The sequence below is a fragment of the Narcine bancroftii genome, chromosome 2, assembly GCF_036971445.1.
Source record: "Narcine bancroftii isolate sNarBan1 chromosome 2, sNarBan1.hap1, whole genome shotgun sequence".
NCBI lineage: Eukaryota > Metazoa > Chordata > Chondrichthyes > Torpediniformes > Narcinidae > Narcine > Narcine bancroftii.
Window position 1 is genome coordinate 110,441,856 of NC_091470.1, and position 22,802 is coordinate 110,464,657.

Consider the following 22,802-nt stretch of genomic DNA (forward strand, 5'->3'; position numbering starts at 1 on the left):
TTGGTGAAATATTCCAATTGGATTTCTGAGAGGTCATCTTATTCCTGATCCTTAAATAAAAATCATGCCTGACAAACTTATTACATTTTTTTAAGAGGTCACAAGATGGATAGACAAGGGAGATGTAGTGGATGTTGTGCATTTGGACTTTCAAAAGGTAAATATGGGAACAAGACCTTCAACAACCATTTGCTGAAACTACATGGGATTCTATTTTGAGTCGTGTTCTCAGCTTCTCTTTGTGTAAGACACTCATTAATTTAATTTAAAGTAGTCCATCGGGCTCACTTTTCCAAGGTTCCATTAGCTAAATTTTATCCTAACATCTCCTCTAAACGTGATAAAAGCATAACTGAGGAAGGCACTTTGTATCATCTGTTTTGGCCACACCCTTCTCTAATTTTTGGCAAGGGGTGTTTTGCACTTTATCATTAGTTCTTGATATTAACTTGACTCCTCGCCCATTCATTGCTATTTTTGGAGTGAGTGGGGCCAATGGATTTAATACTGACTTTTTCACAATCCCAAGTGGTTCCCTCATGGTTAGAAGGGCCATTCTGCTGGGATGGAAAGATACAGTCCCTCCTGTCCATACTCAGTGGCTGTTGGATGTGATGGCATGTCTGTCTCTAGTTAAAAATGAGGTGTCCTACTACTGCAATGGATCTGGACTTTCTTTCTCTTTGGAGTCCTTTTCTCAATCACTTTCAAAACTTGTAGATTATTCATCATTGCTTTTTTTCTAATGACCCCGTAGTTACTATTATTAGTAGTGGACTCCTTAACTTGGCCAGCAACCTTCATATGTACCTTGTTCATTGTTATGTGATACTTGTAACTCGATATCAATTGACTTTATTATTACTACCATGTATTTTGCATATGTTAAAATCCATAAAAGACAGGACGTTCAAAAGGCCTTTGACAAGGTGCCACACATGTGGCTGCTAAACAAGATGTGCAGAAATCTGTACTGATGGAGATTGTGGAGGAGATGTTCTTACCAATCCTCACTAATTGTCGTCTGGAGGTGAGGACATCCAGGATCTAATTACACAGTGGGGTGTTAAGTTTCAGGTCTTGGAATTTGCTGATCAATTTTTGCGTTCTTTGTTTTAAATGGGAAATGTTGTTAATATATCAAGTTCCTGCAAACAATTTAATAATGACCAAATAATTTATTTTAATGATGTCAAAAGTGTAAAAAAAATCTCCATATATAGTATCTAAAACAGTACGTCTCAACCCGAGGTCTCCAAATCACTTGATTTGTTATGATTGGTCTGTGGAGATACAAGAAAAACAAATTTTACTTGTGTATTAAACAAGTAATATGCAGAGTAAGTTTGAAAATTTGACATAAAAAAAGCAAAAATTCTCAAGGAAGATGCCAACAAACCTAAAACAATAATCCCTTCAGGGTTCTATGAGAGAGCTCGAGTTCACCAGCTTCCTCCCTCTTCTGGGGTCCATGGGTTTGTTCTGGGTGGTATGTCATTATCAAAAGGATACCTACCTCACAGCTGAGTGCTCAGCCCGCTCCTGTTCATGCTACTGACCCACATCTGCAACCCCAGCTCCGACAGAGTTCATCAAGTTTGCTGATGGCACGCAAGTAGTCGGCCTCATCAGCAACAGCGATGAGTCGCACAACCGAGAAGAGGTGGACAGCTCGTGATATGGTGCAAGAACAACAACCTGAGTCTCAATGTGCACGAGACAAAGGAAATGTTTGTGGACCACCCTCCACGACACAGAATGTGAGTGCACTACGTTCCTCGGAGTACACAAGAAGTGACCTATCCTGGTCACACTTCTCCTCACTTGTCAGGAAGCCGCAACAGCAACTGCACTTCCTGAGAAGACTGAGGCGGGCAAGGCTACAAGCCACCATCATGTCAACTTGCTACAGGAGCTCTGTCGAGAGTGTCCTGTCCGGTTATATCACAGTGTGGAAGGGTTGCTGTGTAGAGCATTGGATCAGAGACCGTGAGAGTGGCAGAGAGGATCACCCTCCCCTCCATCGATGGGATTTACTGGTATTGTGTCTAAAGAGGGCTCACAAAATCATTATGTACCCTTACCTCTCCGCACACGGCATCTTTCAATTACACCTGTCGGAAGAGATCCAGGGGTATCAGAAGCAGCACCACCAGGCTGAGGAGCAGGTTCTTCCCACATGCAGTGAGAATGGTAAACGACTGATGAATTGCTCATGCAAACCATCCATGACTCAACTATTTATTTAACAAATAATATTTTTAAAAAATATTTGTATATAAGTACTGTGCATATGTATCATTTGTCTGAATGTGTGTTGCACCAAGGACCGGAGAAAGCTGTTTGGTCCGGTTGTACTTGTGCAATGGGATAATAAAAATGAACTTAAGATAGTCTGTTGGTGGAATAAAGGGTTGAGAACCACAGCTCTAAATATTGAAAATTTAAATTTTAAATTCAAACATACAGCATGATAACAGGCCCTTCTGGCCCAGGAGCCCGTACCACCCAGATACCCCAAGTAACCTACAAGTCCGTACGCTTTGAAAGGTGGGAGGAACCCATAGGAAACCCACACAGGCATGGGGATAATGTTCAAACTCTTTATAGACAAGTGATTCGAACCTGGGTCACTGGCTATAGCAGCATTGTGCTAACCATTCCGCCCAAATAATTTAATACATTTAAAGATCTCCTCTACAAAATGATATCTTTTAAAATATTTATCCACTTTTTTTAACTGCTGTCCCATATCCTCTTCCTGTCATTGTTCAGGATATTCCATATCCTAATATCTTCGACATACAGCACGCTAACAGGCCCTTTCGGCCCACGAACCTGTGCTGCCCCATTATACTCAACTGACCTACAATCTCCAGTACATTTTGAATGGTGGGAGGAATCCCAAGCCCACACAGACATGGGGAGAAGGTGCAAACTCCTGGCAGACAACGCCAGATTTGAACCCCAGTCCCGATCGCCAGTGCTGTAACAGCGTTGCGCTAACCGTGCCGCCCCATCTTTGATCCCTGTTCACATTCTTCAGATCATCTCTAATTATCTTCATTGCTTCTTGCTGCTATGTGACCGTTGGACATCCTTCACAGTGAAAAACTAATTTATTCTTTCAGAATACAGACAGTTCCTGATGGGATCTTTCTCTCTCTGTGCCTTTCCCTTTTGTACCCGTGGTTCTTTGGTCTCTGCCTGCCTGAATGATTTTGAATTGCCGGCTTAGAAGATCATTGAAGTTCTCCCGAGAACCATTCATCTCCGTGCATGTGCTGGACCCAGTTAAATCTGCAGCATCTTGCTTTAAAAAAAATTCGGGGAAAACTCAGAACTCTTTCGAAATCTGACTGCATTAAGTTTATCAAAGGAAAAGTGCAATCATTACTGCAAAATGAAACACTGGCTGTATGATTGAAGACATGACAGATGGAATATAATGCAGAAAAAATGTGAGCCTTATAGTCAAAAAAGAGGTGGATTTTTTTAAAACTGTGAGAGATTAAAAAGTGGAAAAATCCAAGAACTGCAGATGTTGGAATCTTGATTGATTAAATAGTCAGTCAATGTTTCAGGTTGAGACCTTGACTGGAATGTGTTGGTGCGTTGTGTTAGAAGAACCTAGGTGTCCCGTATAAAGCTCACTGAAGGTTTCAGATTTCAGATTTCTTGTCAGAGTACATAAATGACATCACATACGACCCTGAGATTCCTTTTTCAGCGGGCCAGGCAGAATGACCACTTATTGGTAGTGCAAAAAACCCTGTTCTCAATGTACATGTGTAAACAAATAAAGACATATAAACAAATACAAAGAGGGAAAAAAATAAAGTGCAAAAGTAAGAGTCCTTAAATGAGTCCCTGACAGTTTTATTGACAGAAGCCTAATAGCCCATATACATCTGGGAATACATCTGATCTTGGAAGCTAAGCAGGCTCAGGCCTGGTCCGTACTTGGAGGGAAGACCGCCCCGGAACACCAGGTGTTGTAGGTTTCTGTAAGGGGAGCTGGAATGTGTGTTACATTCTAAATATAGTATTACGTGATGATAATTGAACCTTTATCTTTATTGTTAAGCATTGTGGAGGGGTAGCAGCTGTTCCTGAACCTCTTTCCTGATGGTAGCAGCGAGAATAGAGCATTTGCTGTGCGGTGCAGATCCTTGATGATTGCTGCTGCTCTCCGATGGCAGCGTTCCCTGTAGATGCTCGATGGTGGGGAGGGCTTTGCCTGTGATGTTCTGGGCTGTGCAGGGTTTTACACTTGGGGTTCCACATCTCATGCCCATACAATTTGTTGGAATGCTTCTTCTTGCTTCATCATCAGTCAGTCAACCTCAAAATAACAATGACATCTACATCAGACAAATTCAAATGGATTTTTGTCAGGATGACTTCCTTTGATTGTATCCTTGTGTAAGGAAGTGTAGCTGTACCTTGAATTTGGGACCGGAAATTCGATCTGGTTACGAGATGCCTTGCTTTTACGGCAGTCCTGGTGAAGAACCTTGTTAAAGTTTGAAGGCAAACTAGTGTAATTACTGTAACCTTTCATGTGAAAAATCAGAAATAAATGCTTCATTGGATTCTTATTTTTCCACGGAGTTTGCCCAATTTTGGAGTCACCAACATTAGACGATCCTGCAGAGATTTTATGTTGACGAGCGTCAAAATATTTTGGTTCACTATCTTGTAATAATGTTCGTCCCTTGTTTTGTGAAAGGGTTCACAGTCCTTACTCCATGGAATTAGCAGCATTTCTCCATCTCAATGGGGGAAATCAAGTGCACTTTCTCAGATTGCACTGCCTGCAACCTTTTCTACCCCAATCAAATTGAAATTATTGACCTTCAGGTGTAAACACACAAGTCTGAATGTAAAACTTCCCAAAAAAATCCCACAGTTGGTTATATGAGTTCAAAGTGAGATTGTGATGATGTAGCAAACGATAATTATCGCTCAGGAAACCAGAAAGAAAATCAGATCAATGTTCAGGCCCGAAACATTAACTGCCTTTTACAGCTTTGCATGGAGCATGTCTTGTTGGGTTTCTCCAGATCTTGTGTCAACAGCAGATCGATGTATTGCATTAAACACACATAAGTACTTAAAATAAGATTTTAATTCTTTAAACTTTTCATTGCTTGCTTATAGTATTGTTTCATTATTTCATGATTTCTTGCTGTCCTGAATATAATTGGTTGCTCAAGTTATTTTGAAGACATGGGTGCTTGAGTGTCAGAGATCATTTTGATCTGAGCAGCAGACCAGAAAAGGTGAAATCCACAGAACTTGGCTGCCATCTCTTTTTGTACAGCCCCTTCTGGCCAATTAGCAAGCAAACCTTGTATATTTTGGAGGGTGGGAAGAAACCGGAGGAAACATATGCAGACACAGGGAGAACGTACATACCCTTTACAGGCAGTGCCGGATTTGAACCGGGTCACTGGCGCTGTAACAGTGCTGTGCTTAGCCGTACACTAACCATGCTATTGTGCTTTGAATTTTCCCCTTCAAATCACATTTTATCTTGACGGATAATTATCATCTTTTCCAGATCTAAGTCCTATAATTCAACATCTTCACCAGAGTTACGGGAGTGATCCAAAAAGGCTAGTGACCATTATCTTCTCAAGGGAAATAAGGGATAGGCAATGCCGCCTTGACAGGGACCACACATCCTGCAAACAAACGTGTAGTAAATCAAGGATGAGGAATATCCTTGCTGACCAGTTGCATAATTTTTTGTTTATGGCATCAACATAGAACACTATAGGCCAGTAAAACCACAATGCTGGAGAAACTCAGCAGGTAAAAACAGTGTCCTTTATGTAGCAAAGATAAAGATACATAACCTCCGTTACAGCCTTGAACCCTTCATCAAGGTATATGAACCTTGATGAAGGGCTTAAGCTCAAATAGTAGGAGGGTTTTGCCTGTGACGTCCTGGGGTGTGACTACTACCTTTTGGAGGGCTTTACGCTCAGGGGTATTGGTGTTTTAATACCAGACCATGATGGAGCCAGTCAGCTCACTTTCTACCACACCTCTGTAGAAATTTGCCAGGGTTCCTGGTGTCATACCAAACCTCTGCAAACTCCTGGGAAAGTAGAGTGCTTTCTTCACGATGCCATTAGAGTGATGGGTCCAGGTAAGATCCTCTGAGATAGTGATTCCCAATAACTTAAATGTGCTCACCCTCTCCACCTCTGATCCCCCAAGGATCACTGGATTGTACACTTCTGGCTTTCCTTTCCTGAAATCAACAATCAGCTCCTTGGTGTTGGTGACATTGAGTGCAAGGTTGTTGTTGGTGTACCCTGCAGCCAAGTTTTCATTCTCTCTCCTGTACTCATCCCCTTCCTTTATACAACCCACTATCGTGGTACCGTCGGCAAATTTGTAGACGGTGTTATTGTCGTACTGAGCCACACAGTCATAGGTGTAAAGTGAGTAGAGAAGGAGACTAACAACACAAGAATTTATCCCTGATGTTTCCCTTAAACTTTCCTCCTTTCACTTTGTGAGAATAAAATATATTTCAATTTATCAACCTCCTTCAGATTATTGTGCCTTTCATTGCCTCTCAACCTCATTGACATGGAACAGATTTACAATTTTGTTTAATGCTCTTCAAATGAATTATACTTTGAAAAATGTAATTAGAATCTCTTCTCTTGGTCCCAAATGAGCAATTAAAATGACAGATCTTAAATAGACTGCTATAACTGATGTGTTTGGGTATTAGATAGAAAATAATTACTCAATCTAAATTATAGAATTTTTCAAGAAAGTTGGTGGAATAGTTTACAAATCTATCTTGTCTTTGTTAGCCATCCCATCTCTTCCAAACGCTCTCCTCCATGTTCCAGAGTCCCTCATGGTCCACTGCTGACTGGGTGAAAGAGTGAACATAGATACAGCACAGTTCAGGCCCTTCAGCCCTCAATGTTGTGCCAACCCATATATTCCTTAAAAAAAGTACTAAACCCACCCTACCCCGAAACCCTATTATTTTTCTACCATCCATGTGCCTGTCTAAGAGTCTTTTAAATGTCCCTAATGTTCCAGCCTCCACTACCTTCCCTGGTAATGTATTCCTGGCATCACAACTCTCTGTGTAAATAACTTACCCCTGATGTCTCCCTTAAACTTTCTTCCCTTCACTTGTGTCTTCTGGTGTTTGTTATTCCTGCCCCGGGAAACAGGTGCTGGCTGTTCACCCGATCTATGTCTCTCATATTCTTGTAGACCTCTATCAAGTCTCCTCTCAAATGGCAGGGGTGAGGATCTTCATAACTGCCGGGTGGTGGTACACAGATGTGAATCCCCCCCGCCATGATTCCAGGCATCAGGAAGAGTATGGTGCCAGCGAAATTCAATCAGGTAGCAGGAAATATTTTCAATCTCCCTGCAACTGAGTTAACCTGAGAACTGCAATAGCCACATCCTCGCCCCCATAGCTCGCAATGGCACTTTGAATTGGACAGTGTCACCCCAAGCACACAACTCGTGTGAAGCATATTTAGCATCACTGCTGCAATGTGCCATTAAAAAAAATACAAGGCATTGACCAGGGAAGGACTTAGTGGAAAGGGAGGCATGCTCAGTGCTCTTTTGTTTACTTTAAAAAAAAATATATATATTAGTGTTTGAAAATATAAACAATTGAACAGTACAATTATACAATGCACGATAAGATTCAAGAAGGAAAAAAATATTAAAACATTATATAATATTTTCATTATAAGGAAATCCAGAGCACAGAGCCCAATCATAAAGGTAAAGTAAGATTTAACAACAAAAAAAACTGGAAAAGAAAAATTTTAAAACACCTTACTCTAAGCAAGAATCTTGATTTATTGTCAAGAACAAGTCATGAAATTTGGTGTTTTACACAGCAGCGTCAGAGTGTAACCATTCATATTATAACCACCGTACCACATTAAAAAGTAAAATAAAATAATTACAACAATAATAGAGCGTGAAATGTGAGGCCATGTCTTTGGTTCATTGATTATTCAGGAAGTTGATGGCGGAGGGGAAGAAGCTGTCCTTGTGCCGCTGAGTGCTCGTCTTCAGGCTCCTTGTACCTTTTTCCCGATGGTAGCAGAGTGAAGAGGGCCTGGCCTGGGTGGTGGTGGGTCTTTGAGGATAGCGGCTGGTTTTTAAGACGCTCAAGTTGATGTCCTTGATGGAGTGAAGTCTCGTGCCTGTGATGTCGCAGACTGAGTAATAATTCTCTGGAGTTTATTCTTGTCCTGAGTTAGCGCCTCCATGCCAGATAGTGATGCTGCCAGCCAGAATGCCCTCCACGGTACAGCTGTAGAAGTTTACAAGAGTCTTCGGTGACATATTGAATCTCCTCAGACACCTCAAAAAGTATAGCCGCTGGTGAGCCATATTGCATCAATATGGAGGCGCCAGGACAGATCCTCGGAGACCCAGGAATTTGAAGTTTTTGACCCTCTCCACTACTGAGCTCTTGATGAAGAATGGGTCGTGTTCCCCTGACTTTCTCCTGAAGTCCTTAATCATCAACTTGGTTTTGCTGATGTTGAGCGCAAGGTTGTTGTCGTTACACCATTCAACGAGTTGATCTATCTCCTTCCTGTGCTTCCTCATTGCCGTTTGTGATTCCTTCAGCAACTGTAGTAGTGTCATTGGCAAACATGCAGATGGCATTGGAATTGTGCCTGGCCACACAGTCGTGGGTGTATAATGAGTAGAGCTGTGGGGTGCGCCCAAGTTGAAAGCTGTCATGTTTGAATCAAGTGCTATCAACTTAGAATGGGACAACATCGTGTCAAAATTCCATAGTAACCTTAAATCTTAAGATTATGATAATGGTCCATAAATGGACCCCATGTTTTTTAGAACAACATTTTAATCCTTGATAGCAAATCTAATTTTTTCTAGAGTTAAACAGGACATAATATCTCTTAGCCTTTGTGCATGTGTAGGTGGAGTACTCTCTTTCCATTTAATCAAAATTGCACATCTGATAAAATTGGGTTTTGAATTGGAGCCAGTAATACATCAACATCTTGAGGTGATCCAAAAAGAGCAATTAAGAAAGAAGGATCCAATTTTAACTTAAGAATTACTGATAGTGTTTAAAAAAACATTGCAAAATTCTTCTAAGCTAGGGCCGGTGCAGAACATATGAACTAAAGACACATCTACATTTTACATTTGTCACATAAAGGATTTATGTCTGAATACAGTGGTCTTTAAATCTTGTGTTAAGGAGCGAGATTAGCAATGTGAGTCTCAACGTGGACGAGACAATGGAGATGATCGTGGACTCAGGAGAACCACTCTCAACTAGTCATCAATAACTCTGTAGTGGAGGACCAAGCTCCTTGTTGTCTATTTAACGAGAGGCCTATCATGGACAAACAACATCTCCTCACTTGTCCAGAAGGCACAACAGCGATTTCACTTCCTGAGAAAACTGAAGCGGGCCACCATCTTGTCAACCTTCTACAGGAGCTCTATTGTAGAGTGTCCTGTCTGGCTGCATCACAGTGTGGTATGGTTGCTGCAAACAAAATGGATGGGTGGTCAATAAGAGTGGCAGAGAGGATCGCTGGAGTCTCCCTTTGCCCCCTCCCCCCCGCCTTATCTATGTGGTCTACCTGGATCGTTGTCTCAAGAGGGCAAGAAAAATCATTGAGGACCCTTTCCACCCTGGACAAAGCATCTTTCAGCTACTCCCATCGAAAAAAAGATCCAGGAGTATCTCTCCTGCCAGCACCAGGCCAGAGAGCTAGGACCACCAGGCAGGCGGGAGAGCCAACACCAGCAGGCTAAGAAACTTATTTTTTTACGCGGTCAATGAGAAAACTGAATGGCCAAAGGAACTGCTCACACTAAACATCATGTTCACGGAATCGTGGCTGAAGAGCCTGTTCCTGTGTGGTTCTAAGATCTCTCATCTTTATCACTGGGCCAAAGACTTGCAATCCCCTACCTAGGGTGGTAACTCAATGCTGCCCGGGTTTTGAGAAGTGACCAACAGAATGAATTTATTTTTAAAAAAATATACAATTTCCTGTTTATTCTGTGGCTTAATTGTTTCAGCATGCAATAATCATGCAAGAGTGTTCTAATTTGGTTTTCTTCACATACAACAATTACATTCTCAGCAACAAATGCTGATGTTCTACATGATATATTCTTTTCAATTTCAAGTAATTTATGTCTGCATCAATTGCTTCTGAGTGAGATAAACCATTGACAGGGTGCAAAGTGAAGGTGCTCTGCGAATCTTGTAGCCTCTCGCCTGCAGTGTTTCAACTTGTTGCCGGTTTTCAGCAGAATTTGTGTTCCTGAATCTGATAGGCTGACAAAACTGCAGTATTTTAACCAAGCAGATCATTGTTTTGGACTGATTGCTATCGGGAGCCATGTTGGGTGAACCGTCCTTTGCTTTTTTTTCTCTTCAAGCTTAAAACTCTAATGTGTGGTAAAAAAAAACACCGGAACACTGGACGAGCGAAGCAGCATCTGTGGAGCCAAAAGGTGCAAGTCAGTGCTTCATGTTGGTATCGGGCAGGGTCTCGACTAAAAAGGGGAGTTTGCCTTTATCTTTCTTTTCATATTTATCATCCTTTTTTGCTGTCTTGGCATATTGTACTCATTTAACTTCCACTATTGTAAGTTAAAGAGTCTCTTTAATTAGGATCATAACTGAATGGGAGAATGATTTTATTATGTCTATTTCAGAAGAAGATTCTTATCCTTGGCTTATCTCTATGTGTTCAGCACAGTTTGTTTCAATTTAAAGTGGTGCATAGAGTACATATTTCTAAAGTTAAGCTTGCTCGAATCTACCCAGATATCAACTATTGTGTGACAAATGTAAAAGATCTGAAGACTTTTTGATACCTATGTTTTGTCCCAATTTAGCAGAATGTTGGACAGCTATTTTCAGCCATTTTTGGGATCGATCTAGAACCATGTCCGTTGATTGCAATGTTTGGCTTCTCAGTGGTTTGAAAACCACTGTTTTAATTACACCTAATTGACTCGTTATGTACACGGTTTCATGGCTCCAAAGGAAATGGGCCAATGGCAATTTTTCTCAAGCAAAATATTTCAGTAACAATTGGGTCTAGTGCAGTGGTTCTCAACCATCCCTTCCCACCCACAAACTAAGCAATCCCTTACTAATCACAGAGCACCAATGGCATAGGGATTACTTAAAGTGGGATGTGAGTGGAAGGAAAAAAGTTGCAAGCCACTGATGTAAACGTATATTTAATGTCCAACCAAAAACAGGTCTTACTACTGGTTAGAAGAGGAATATTGCTTCAATGGAAAGAGGACTCTCCATCCACTCATAGACTGGATATTATGCCTTTTCTTAGTTTAATAAAAATCAGACATAATGTTAGGAAGATTAAGATCTCTTTTGATAAGAGTTGGGGTCCATTTATGACATTTTCATATTTGGAATGATCAAGGTGCGGGTATGCAATAAATGGGCATGTCTTGTCATATCTCTGGAGACTGTTGCTCGATTTCAAGTCTGCTGGAATACCAAGTTCAACCTTGGTTGGTGGATGGGGTTAGAAACAAAAAAATAATTTACACTATTGTAGTTGGTTATCTAACATTCCTATTTGGCTTCAGCTATAAGAATTTTATAGTACCTGTAGATTGTACTTTTGTATATTTCAATAACCTCTTGTCATCTCATCTCATAAACTTTTTGTCTCCATGGATGCTTGATTGATCCGCATTCTGATTTTTGTTCCAAATTCCAGCATCTGCCTTTTCTTTTGCCATCTTAAAACACTAATATATTCTCATGCTTACTCTTCTTTCACAACCCATTTCAATTCCCTGTCTCATTCCCTCACTGACACGTCTGCCCATGGTCTCATGCACTGCCTGACTGACACCACCTGCAAAATGGAGGAACAACACCTCATCTTCTGTCTGGGCACCCTCCAACAAGATGGTATTAACATTGATTTCTCTGGTTTCCATTAACAACCTCCCCATTATAGACCTTTCCTCTAGTTCTCTCTCTCTCTCTCTCTCCTTTCCCTTTTCCCTCTGTTTCCTTTCACAGCCAAAATCCATTCTCATCTGTCCTCTTATCATATCCAATGAACACCTCTTGCTTGTTGGTCTGGAATCCTCCCCCTCCCATTCTTTCCCCTTTCTCTTTCAGTCTTTGTTGAGACGCCTGCCTGCTGTTTGTTTACACCTTGAAGAAGGGCTCAAGCCTGAAACGTCGGTAATATATCTTTACCTCCCATAGACGCTGCGAGGCCGGCCGAGTTCCTCCAGCATTTACGGTGTTTTTACTACAATCACAGCGTCTACAAACTTCGGTGTTTCTCTTCATTCACAGCTGAGCAGGATCCTTTATTTATTGAGGGCGTTCTTGCTGTTATAGCACATTTCCTGCATACTTCAATTTAGGAATATATTATTACCTGAATTATTCAGTCAGGTGCAAAGTTCTAATAATTTAGCCAACTTTGGAATGCATCTCTCAATGTATAAAAGGAGGGATTCAGTAACAGACCTCTCAGAACATGTATTGCTCTCCACTTAGCTCTGGATCACCTAGGTAACAACTACATTTGGCTGCTCATCATCGGTTAGAGCTCAGCCTTCAACACCATCATAACAAGCACCAATCCCTGGGCCTCTGTACCCCCTCTCTGCAACTGAATCCTTGACTTCCTTATCGAAAGACAGTCAGTATGAATTGGAAACAACTTCTCCTCCTCACTGACCATTGACACAGGTTCACCTCAAAGATGCATGCTTAGCCCACTGCTCTGCTCTACTCTACACCCATGACTGTGTGGCCAGGCGCAAATGTGCTGATGGCACCACATTCATTGGCAGAATCACCGATGACAATGAGGAAGCGTGCAGGAGGAGATAGATCAGCTCGTTGTGTGGTGCCACAGTAACAACTTTGCACTCAACATTAGCAAAACCAAGGTGCAGATTGTGGACTTCAGGAGGAAACCAGGAGAAGAGGATCAAAGGGTCAGTAGTGGAGAGGGTCAATTCCTGGGAGTCAACATGTCAGAGGATCTGTCCTGGATCCTCAATGTCAATGTAATCACAAAGAAGGCTGGCCTTCTTTGAGAGGAGCTTGAAGGGATTTGGTATGTCACCAAAGTCTGTGAAAATTTCTACAGGTCAACTGTGGAGAGCATTCTGTCTGGATGCCTCACTGTCTGGCATGGAGGTGCCAATGCACAGGACAGGAAGAAAACTCCAGAAGGCTGTTACTCGACCTGCGACATCACAGGCACCACCGAGGACATCTACAAGAGCCGGTGATTTAAGAAAGCAGCCTCCCTCCTCAAGGACCTTCACCAACAAGGCCACACCCTCTTCACAATGCTACTATCAAGAAGGAGGTACAGGAGACTGAAGATGAGCACCCAGTGGCACAAGGACAGCTTCTTCCCCTCCTCAATCAGATTCCCGAACGGACAATGAACCACAGACATGTCCTCACTTTCTCTTATTTTCTTGCACTATTTATTTATATTTGAATGTAATTTATAGCAATATTTTCACCTGTGATGCTGCCGCAAAACAACAAATTTCACGTCATGTTCATGACTACATTCTGATTCTCCTCGTCCATTTCAGGATCTCTCCTCAATAGAATTTTTTTTGTTCAAAGTACTTTTTGCTGTGAACAACCTCTTTGTAGTGGTGAAACATTGTTGACTAAGCTTAGGGTCAAGAGGCCAGAAAGACTTGCTAGGAAGTAATGGCTTTCACATTCAAATCAAGACATCTAAAAAAGCTGCAGTGCCAAATACATTCTATTGAATTGGAGTAAAAGTATTTGATGTGATAAAGGAAGAAACCAGATTGCAACTACTTTAAAAAGCGACATATAGAGGGTGGAGACTGAGAAGGAAAATCTAGCCAACGTTCATGACAAGCCTGCTATCTAAGGCAGCCATTCTCAACCTTTGTACGACTATGCTGTCTCCCCTGCCCGCCTTCCACCCACCCCCCACCCCCAGACTCTGCTCAAAGTTTATGGGCCCCCTTCCCAGTGAAGCAATCTAGTTTCTTCCGTACTTCTCTCCTCCTGACAGCATATATAAATCATTTAAAATATTTGTGTGACATGAGGTGGAAAGAAAACAAAACTTTTACAGGGGAGACAAGGCTATATTACCAACATTTCAGGCCTAAGCTCAAGGTGTGAGAGAATAAAGTCAAGCGTCTGAATTAAAGGTTGAGGAAAGAAAGGGGGAGAATGGGACGGGAGATGTTAGACCAATAGACAAAATATGTTAATTGGTTATGTTGAGAGGTGAGTTTGGTATTGGCTCTGTGAAAGGAGAAAGAGGGAAAGGGAGAGAAAGACAGAGCTAGGGGAATGAAGACGGGGGAAGAAGATTGGGGGAGGGATGTTTTTAACAGAAATTGGAGGTCGATGTTAATGCCTTCCAGTTGGAGAGTGTCCAGAGGGAAGATGAAGTGTTGTTCCTCCAATTCGCGGGTGGCCTCAGTCTGGCAGTGCATGGGACAATGAACAGACACGTCAGCAAAGAAGGCACGGGGAATTGAAATGGGTGGCCACTGGGAGATCCACTCTATTGTGGTGGACAGAGGCGAGGTGCTCAATGAGGTGATCTGCGGCCTGCCTCTCTGATGTCGAGGAGACCACGACAGGAGCACTGAATGCAGTAGGTGATCCCTGCGAATTGCTTAATTTGGAAGGTCTGGGGTGACAGTCTTCTGAGAGTGAACTTAAGCTTCGAACGTTTACTGTCGGACAAGAAACTTTGTAGCCCTATATTTCCAATTCTTCTTTCCCAATTCGAATAAAAATAGAACTGATGAAGGTATGTTGTATATTCCCAGTTCAATACAGAAACAAATGACAGTTATTTGATCCAAACCTTTGGTGACTTTTGCATTTTGATCTTTTTTAAAGCCCCACGTTAATCTGTCAGAGAAATATTTTAATACGGTATATGGTCACGGCTCTTTTTTTCTTTACTTTATTCTGTTGAATTCTTTTTATCTATTGGACTGTGTTTATCTTTTTATTCTCCAGCAAGATCAATGTGCTCCCTTTGTCTAACTAAGGATGCTACTTTATTTCATTAAACCCTTTGCTGACCTGTTCATACATTAATATCACACATCATTACTCACCCTAATTTAGATGATCAATAATGCCCTGGGTTGATTTACAACGGCTCCAAAATCACATCCACAATTAAAGAGCACTCACTGAAAAAAAAATAAATGGCAGCGCTGCTTCTGGTGCAGACCTGGAAGAGCGGGGAGCGGAGACATGACGCTGTCCGCTGGGTCCTACCACCCGATCCAATTGCCAGCGGCTCTGTACAGTATTTAAATCCTGCAACTGCGGGATCTGTGCATGAGATGGTGTTGGGCAGCAGACCATGAATGGCTGCAGATTCTAGTGGATTAGCGGACCCGTGTAGGACACCAGAAACAGGGAGTACAACCCCCCACCCCCCGCCATTTCATGATGATGGCAGCGGCGGACCAGCGAGAGGCTCAGCGGTGAGGGACCTACACAGGCTGTGGGCTGCTGGAGAATGACTCATGGGAAGCAGTCCATGCCGTGGGATTCGAGAGGGTGCTGAGGACAAGAAGGGCTCCCAAAGGGCCTAGGGCATTGAAAGCTTCCTGATTGTTTCAGAGGAATGAATCTGGATCTCTGGTTGCCAATAGTTTGATTTGGAATCTGTGCAGCTGTTGGAGAGCTGGAGACGAATCCATGGTCACTCAGTGTCACTGAAGGGATCCTTTTTATGCTTCTTTTTTCATTACAGTATGGGGTGCAACAGTGCCAATGGTGACTCGTTACCTTATGGCAGTCCAAAGTGAATTTTGTGTAATATTACATGTATTATATGACATTAAGTCATGGTGGGGAGCTGGCTGATGGAGGACCTCAGTTTTCTTCAGGCTGACTTCCAGGCCAAACATTTTGGCAGTTTCCGCAAAACAAGACGTCAAGCGCTGAAGAGCTGGCTCTGAATGGGCAACTAAAGCGGCATCGTCTGCAAAGGGTAGTTCACAGACAAGTTGCTCTTGTGTCTTGGTGTGATCTTGCAGGCGCCTCAGATTGAAGAGACTGCCATCCATGCGGTACCGGATGTAAACAGCGTCTTCATTGTTGAGGTCTTTCATGGCTTGTTTCAGCATCATGCTGAAGAAGATTGAAAAGAGGGTTGGTGCGAGAATGCAGCCTTGCTTCACGCCATTGTTAATAGAGAAGGGTTCAGAGAGCTCATTGCTGTATCTGACCCGACCTTGTTGGTTTTCGTGCAGTTGGATAACCATGTTAAGGAACTTTGGGGGACATCCGATGCGCTCTAGCATTTGCCAAAGCCCTTTCTTGCTCACGGTGTCGAAGGCTTTGGTGAGGTCAACAAAGGTGATGTAGAGTCTTTTATTTTGTACTCTGCACTTTTCTAGGAGCTGTCTGAGGGCAAAGACCATGTCAGTAGTTCCTCTGTTTGCGCAAAAGCCGCACTGTGATTCTGGGAGAACATTCTCGGCGACACTAGGTATTATTCTATTTAGGAGAATCCTAGCGAAGATTTTGCCTGCAATGGAGAGCAGCGTGATTCACATGTAATTTGAGCAGTCTGATTTCTCGCCTTTGTTTTTGTACAGGGTGATGATGATGGCATCACGAAGGTCCTGAGGCAGCTTTCCTTGGTCCCAGCAGAGCACATCTCCATCGGGCACACAAAACTCAAAACGGTCAACCAGTTTACCTATCTCGGCTGCACCATTTCATCGGATGCAAGGATCGACAAAGAGATAGACAACAGACTCGCCAAGGCAAATAGCACCTTTGGAAGACTACACAAGAGTCTGGAAAAACAACCACCTGAAGAAACACACAAAGATCAGCATATACAGAGTCATTGTCATACCCACACTCCTGTTCAGCTCCGAATCATGGATCCTCTACCGGCATCACCTACGGCTCCTAGAACGCTTCCACCAGCGTTGTCTCCGCTCCATCCTCAACATTCATTGGAGCGACTTCATCTCCAACATTGAAGTACTCTAGATGGCAGAGGCCGACAGCATCGAATCCACGCTGCTGAAGATCCAACTTCGCTGGGTAGGTCACGTCTCCAGAATGGAGGACCATCGCCTTCCCAAGATCGTGTTATATGGCGAGCTCTCCACTGGCCACCATGACAGAGGTGCACCAAAGAAGAGGTACAAGGACTGCCTAAAGAAATCTCTTGGTGCCTGCCACACTGACCACCGCCAGTGGGCTGATATCGCCTCAAACCGTGCATCTTGGCGCCTCAATGTTCGGCGGCAGCAACCTCCTTTGAAGAAGACCGCAGAGCCCACCTCACTGACAAAAGTCAAAGGAGGAAAAACCCAACACCCAACCCCAACCAACCAATTTTCCCTTGCAACCGCTGCAATCGTGTCTGCCTGTCCCGCATTGGACTTGTCAGCCACAAGTAAGCCTGCAGCTGACGTGGACATTACCCCTCCATAAATCTTCGTCCGCGAAGCCAAGCCAAAGAAAGATATGACATTAAAGGGAAGTTTGAATCTTGAATCTTAATTCAAAGGGAAGCATGGCTTTGTGTGCTATGAACTTCAAAACATGGCGCACTTCGAACAAATATCTTGCTTCAAGTATATTGTCACATGTACCAAGAAGAACTGAGAGTTTGTTCTGTGAGCAGACCGATTAGATATCTCATAGGTAGTACGATTGGAATTCACAGGGTAGAAGTGCTGAGTTACACAGATGAGATGATACAAAGTAAAGGCAGTAGATCCTGTTCAACATACACTGAAAATTGAATAATTGAATGAAATAACATAGTACATCATTCAGCTCCTTGTTAATTTGTTGGCATTTTGAACTGATTATCCAAATGGTCCCACTCCTTTCCAAAATATTCCTTTCAATTCTCTCTTTATAACATCCTGCAACAAGTAATGGACACAACCCACGACATCACAGGCAAAACCTTCCGTTGAGAACATCTACGGGGAGCACTGCTGTCGGAGAGCAGCAGTAATCATCAAGGATACGCACCACCCAGCACATGCTTTGTTCTTGCTGCTGCCATCAGGAAAGAGGTGTAGGTGCCACAAGACTCCATCCACCAGGTTCAGGAACAGCTGCTTCCCCTCAAACATCAGCCTCCTCAACAACAAACTCTATCAATTTATGGACTCAAACTTTTGCACTTTCTCTCTATATTGCACAAATTGTTTACTTTTCTTTATTTGTTTACATGTGTACATTGAGTGCAGTTTTTTTGCCATGAACAATAAGTGATAATTCTGCCTCCCCCACAGGAAAAGGAATCTCAGGGTTATATGTGGTGTCCTGTATATACTCTGACAATAAATCTGAAATCTAATTATCTAAATCTACTTCCACCATCATTTTAGACAGTTCATTTCTGATCACTGCAAAGGACATGTTTTCTCATGTCTCAGTTGGTCCTTTTCCAATCAACTTCCCATGACCCTTCTGTCACTGGTATCAGGTTCTTATTCTCTCCAACAACACCAGCCATGATTTTGAGCAACTTTGCCAAATCTCCTCTCAGTGATCTTCATTCCAAAGGAGAGCAATCTCAGCTTTTCAAAATCACTGAAATCTGTCAGACATGACAAAATCTCAAATTCCAGATTTATTGTCAGAGTTCATACACAGCTTCACATATAAGCCTGAGATACCTTTTCCTGCAGGCCAGATAGAATTTCTACTTATCAATAGTTCATAACAACTGTATTCAAGGAAAGTATTCAATGTAAAGGAGAGACAAGTTTCTATGGCTGAAGGAAGGACTTAAAACTTCAGAGAGTTGTTAAACCACTAGCACCATCACGGGCATCAGTTTTCACTCCATTGAGGACATCTACAAGAGGTGGTGTCTTAAGAAAGCAGCTTCTAGCCTCAAAGACCCCTCACCACCCAGACCATACCCTCTTCATACTGCTGCAATCAGGAGAGAGGTACAGGAGACAGAAGACAAGCACCCAATGGCACAAGGACAGCTTCTTCCACTCCGCCATCAGGCAATGAACCACGGACACCCTCTCACTTTATCAAATTTTCTTGCACTACAGGTAGTTTAGGATTTGCAATCTATGTGACTTATGTCCATCTGCACATACGACCGAAAATTTGTTAAAAATATATAAATTTATGTGGTTTATATTGTATTTGATGAACTATAACAGGGCATGTAAGAGCCCATATGTGTGTACTTACCTTGTTAGTCAGCGTCCTGGGGTCCATAGGCTGGGCGCAGACATCTTGATTACTGTGAGCATGCGCGAGTCTTTTGTTGGCGCATGTGCAGCTCGTGTATTGGAGTTCAGTTGGTGCATGCGCGAGAGTTAAGGGCGCAAATTCAATATCGTTAGAGCCCTTAACTCTCGTGCATGCACCAACCAAATTCCAATACTTGAACCCTCCGTGCACATGCCAACCGAAGACTCGTGCATGAGCACAGAAATCAAGATGGGCACGTCCAGCCTACCGGCCCCCGGGATGCCAATTAACAAGATGATGAAAATTTTGATTAAAGTTCAGGTAATGAAAATTCTGATTAAAAGTTTGCTTTAGGACTCATTTACTCCACACGCACAGGCAAATTCCAACTGAGTCCATTTCAAGATACAACTGATCCTTCGGTCCCAATTACAGTCGTAAGTTGAGGAGTTCCTGGATTAATTTACAGCAATATTTGGACCGTAACGCTGCTGCAAAGTAACAAATTTCATGACAGGTTCATAACAATAAATTCTGATTCTGGGGATAAAATAAAACCTTATCATCTCAAAGCATTGGAGAATGAGGGGGGATTTTCATAATTATGAGAGGTATAGATTCAATAAATGCAAGTAGGCTTTTCTCACTAAGGTTAGGTGAGACAAGAACAATAAGACATGGGGTTAAAACAAAAGATTTAAAGAGAGAGTCAGGAGAACTTCATGCAGAGAGAGGTGAGAGTTTGGAACAAGCTGCCAGCTGAAATGGTGGATCAAGGTTCATTTTCAACTTTTAAGAAAAAAATGGATAGGTACATAGAGGTGAGGGGTATGGAAGACTATGGTCCAGGTGCAGATCAGTGGGACTAGGCACAGACTAGAAGGGTCATAGGGTCTGTTCTTGTGCTGTAGTGTTCCATAGGTATATGTTTCAGGCTAAAAACATATTATGCCATTTTAAAGTGCAGCAGCTCTGTCATGTGTAAGACAGTGGTTTTTTGAAGGGGAAAATGTTGGCAAATAAAATTTTCAAAATCATCTTTCAAAGCAGCATTTTGTTTTATCATTAATACAAAACTGGATATTCAGCAGGGACTGATAATAAATACATCTTGTTCTTCAATTTGTTTGCAGTGCTTCAAGATATTAAGTGGAACTGACAGGAAGGATGGAGAAGAATTATTTTCTTCAGCTTGGAGCTGGAGACATTTTGTTTTGTATTCATAAGAAAGTATGTATCATGGTTAATGTGGTTTATGGTGTGAAAAAATTAAAAAATTTAAAAAAAAAGAAAGTGAAATAGGAGCAGCAGTTGGCCATCCGGTGCATCGAGCCTGCTCCGCCATCCGATGATGGGCTCACCTCCACCTCCCTGCCTTTGCCCCATACTCCTTAATTCCCCCACTGTGTAAAAATCTATCCAACCTTGTCTTAAATATAGTTTACTGAGGTCACCTCCACTGCTTCAATGGGCAGCGAATTCCACTCTGGGAAAAGCAATTCCTCCTCATCTCCATCCTCAGTGTACGACTCCAGTTCAATTCAGAAACGGGCTGAGGAGGGTGACTTGAATGCCTTAAGCATGGGTTCCCCACTGGACAGTGCAGGTCATGCATCTGCATGGGTTACAGGGATTCAGCAAGCAGAAATGTCCATGTCGCTGAAGGGACTCTCGCGTGCGTCTCTCTCATCTTGTTACTAGCACTGAAATCTGTGCTCCCCAATTTCATCCAATTAACCTACCCACCCCATACATTTTGGCAGGTGGGAGGAAACCAGAGCACCTGGGGAAAGCCCATGCAGGTCACACAGAGAACAGACCTGCTCCTTATCAACGTTGCCAGATTCGAACCCAGGTTGTTGGCGCTGCAATAGCTTTGTGCTGTTCACTTCACTAACCATGCTGATATTTTACAAGGCAAACAAAAGGAAAAGGTTTTGGTGCATTTTTCTGAATCTTGAATCTTTTTTTTGCACTTTATTGATTTTTGTATTGCACAGTCGAATTAGAATCATAGAACATTACAGCATAGAAAAACAGGCCATTTAATCCTTCTGGTCTTTGCTGTCCAATAAAAATAACTAGTCCCACTGACCTGGTCTCATTCCAAAACCCTCCACATCTTGCCTATCCATGCATTTATCCAATTTATTCTTAAAACTCACAATCAAGCCCACATTCACCACATCAGATGGCAGCTCATTCCACACTCCCAACACTCTCTGAGTGAAAAACTTTCCCCTTATACCTCTCCCCTTTCAGTCTAAAGCTATGGCCTTTCATATTTATCTCCCCCAATCTAAGTGGAAACATCCTACTCACATTTACTTTGTCTATACCCTTCATAATTTTGTAAGCCTCTATCAAGTCTTCCCTCATTTTCCTTCATTCAAGGAGTATAGTCTTAACCTGTTTAACCTTTCTTGGTAACTCAACTCCTGAAGACCCAGCAACATCTTAGTAAATCTTCTCTGCACTCTTTCAATCTTGTTGATATCCTTCCTGCTGCTGGGCAACCAGAACTGCACACAATGACTTAAATAACTTCAACATAACATTCCAACTTCTATACTCAATACTTTGATTTATAAAGGTTAAGATGCCAAAACCATTCTTTACAACCCTGTCCACTTGCGACACCACCTTTTTTTTTTAGTTTTTTATTTTTCACACCATAAATCACATTAACCATGATACACACTTTTTCCTTTTCACACATATACAGTGCCATTTTCTCCCCCCCCTCCCTCCTCCCATCCCACCCTCCCTACCTCCCCCCTCCCGTCCATTTAAGGTATACAATCTAGGATACATTAAACCAGTCAGACAATGTTGTCATTCAATAAAAATACACCAGAAATTCCACTGAGTCCATTCTTTTCATTTCCTTTTCCTTCTGTTAACTTAGGTAATGATTGTCCCAGGTAGGTTTTCGCTATTGTATTTAATGTAAGGCTCCCATATTTGTTCGAATATTTCAATATTATTTCTTAAACTATATGTTATTTTTTCTAATGGAATACATTTATTCATTTCTATATACCATTGTTGTATTTTCAAATTATCTTCCAATTTCCAGGTTGACATAATACATTTTTTTGCTACGGCTACAGCTATCTTAACAAATCTTTTTTGTGCATCCTCCAAATCAATTCCAAATTCTTTGTTTTTTATGTTACTTAGGAGGAAGATCTCTGAATTCTTTGGTATATTGTTTTCTGTTATTTTATTTAATATCTGATTTAGATCTTCCCAAAATTTTTTTACTTTCTCACATGTCCAGATTGCATGAATTGTTGTTCCCATTTCTTTTTTACATCGAAAACATCTATCAGATACTGTTGGGTCCCATTTATTTAACGTTTGAGGTGTAATGTATAGCCTGTGTAACCAATTATATTGTATCATACGTAGCCTCGTATTTATTGTATTTCTCATCGTTCCGGAGCATAACTTCTCCCATGTTTCCTTTTTTATCTTTATATTTAAAGCTTGTTCCCATTTTTGTTTAGTTTTA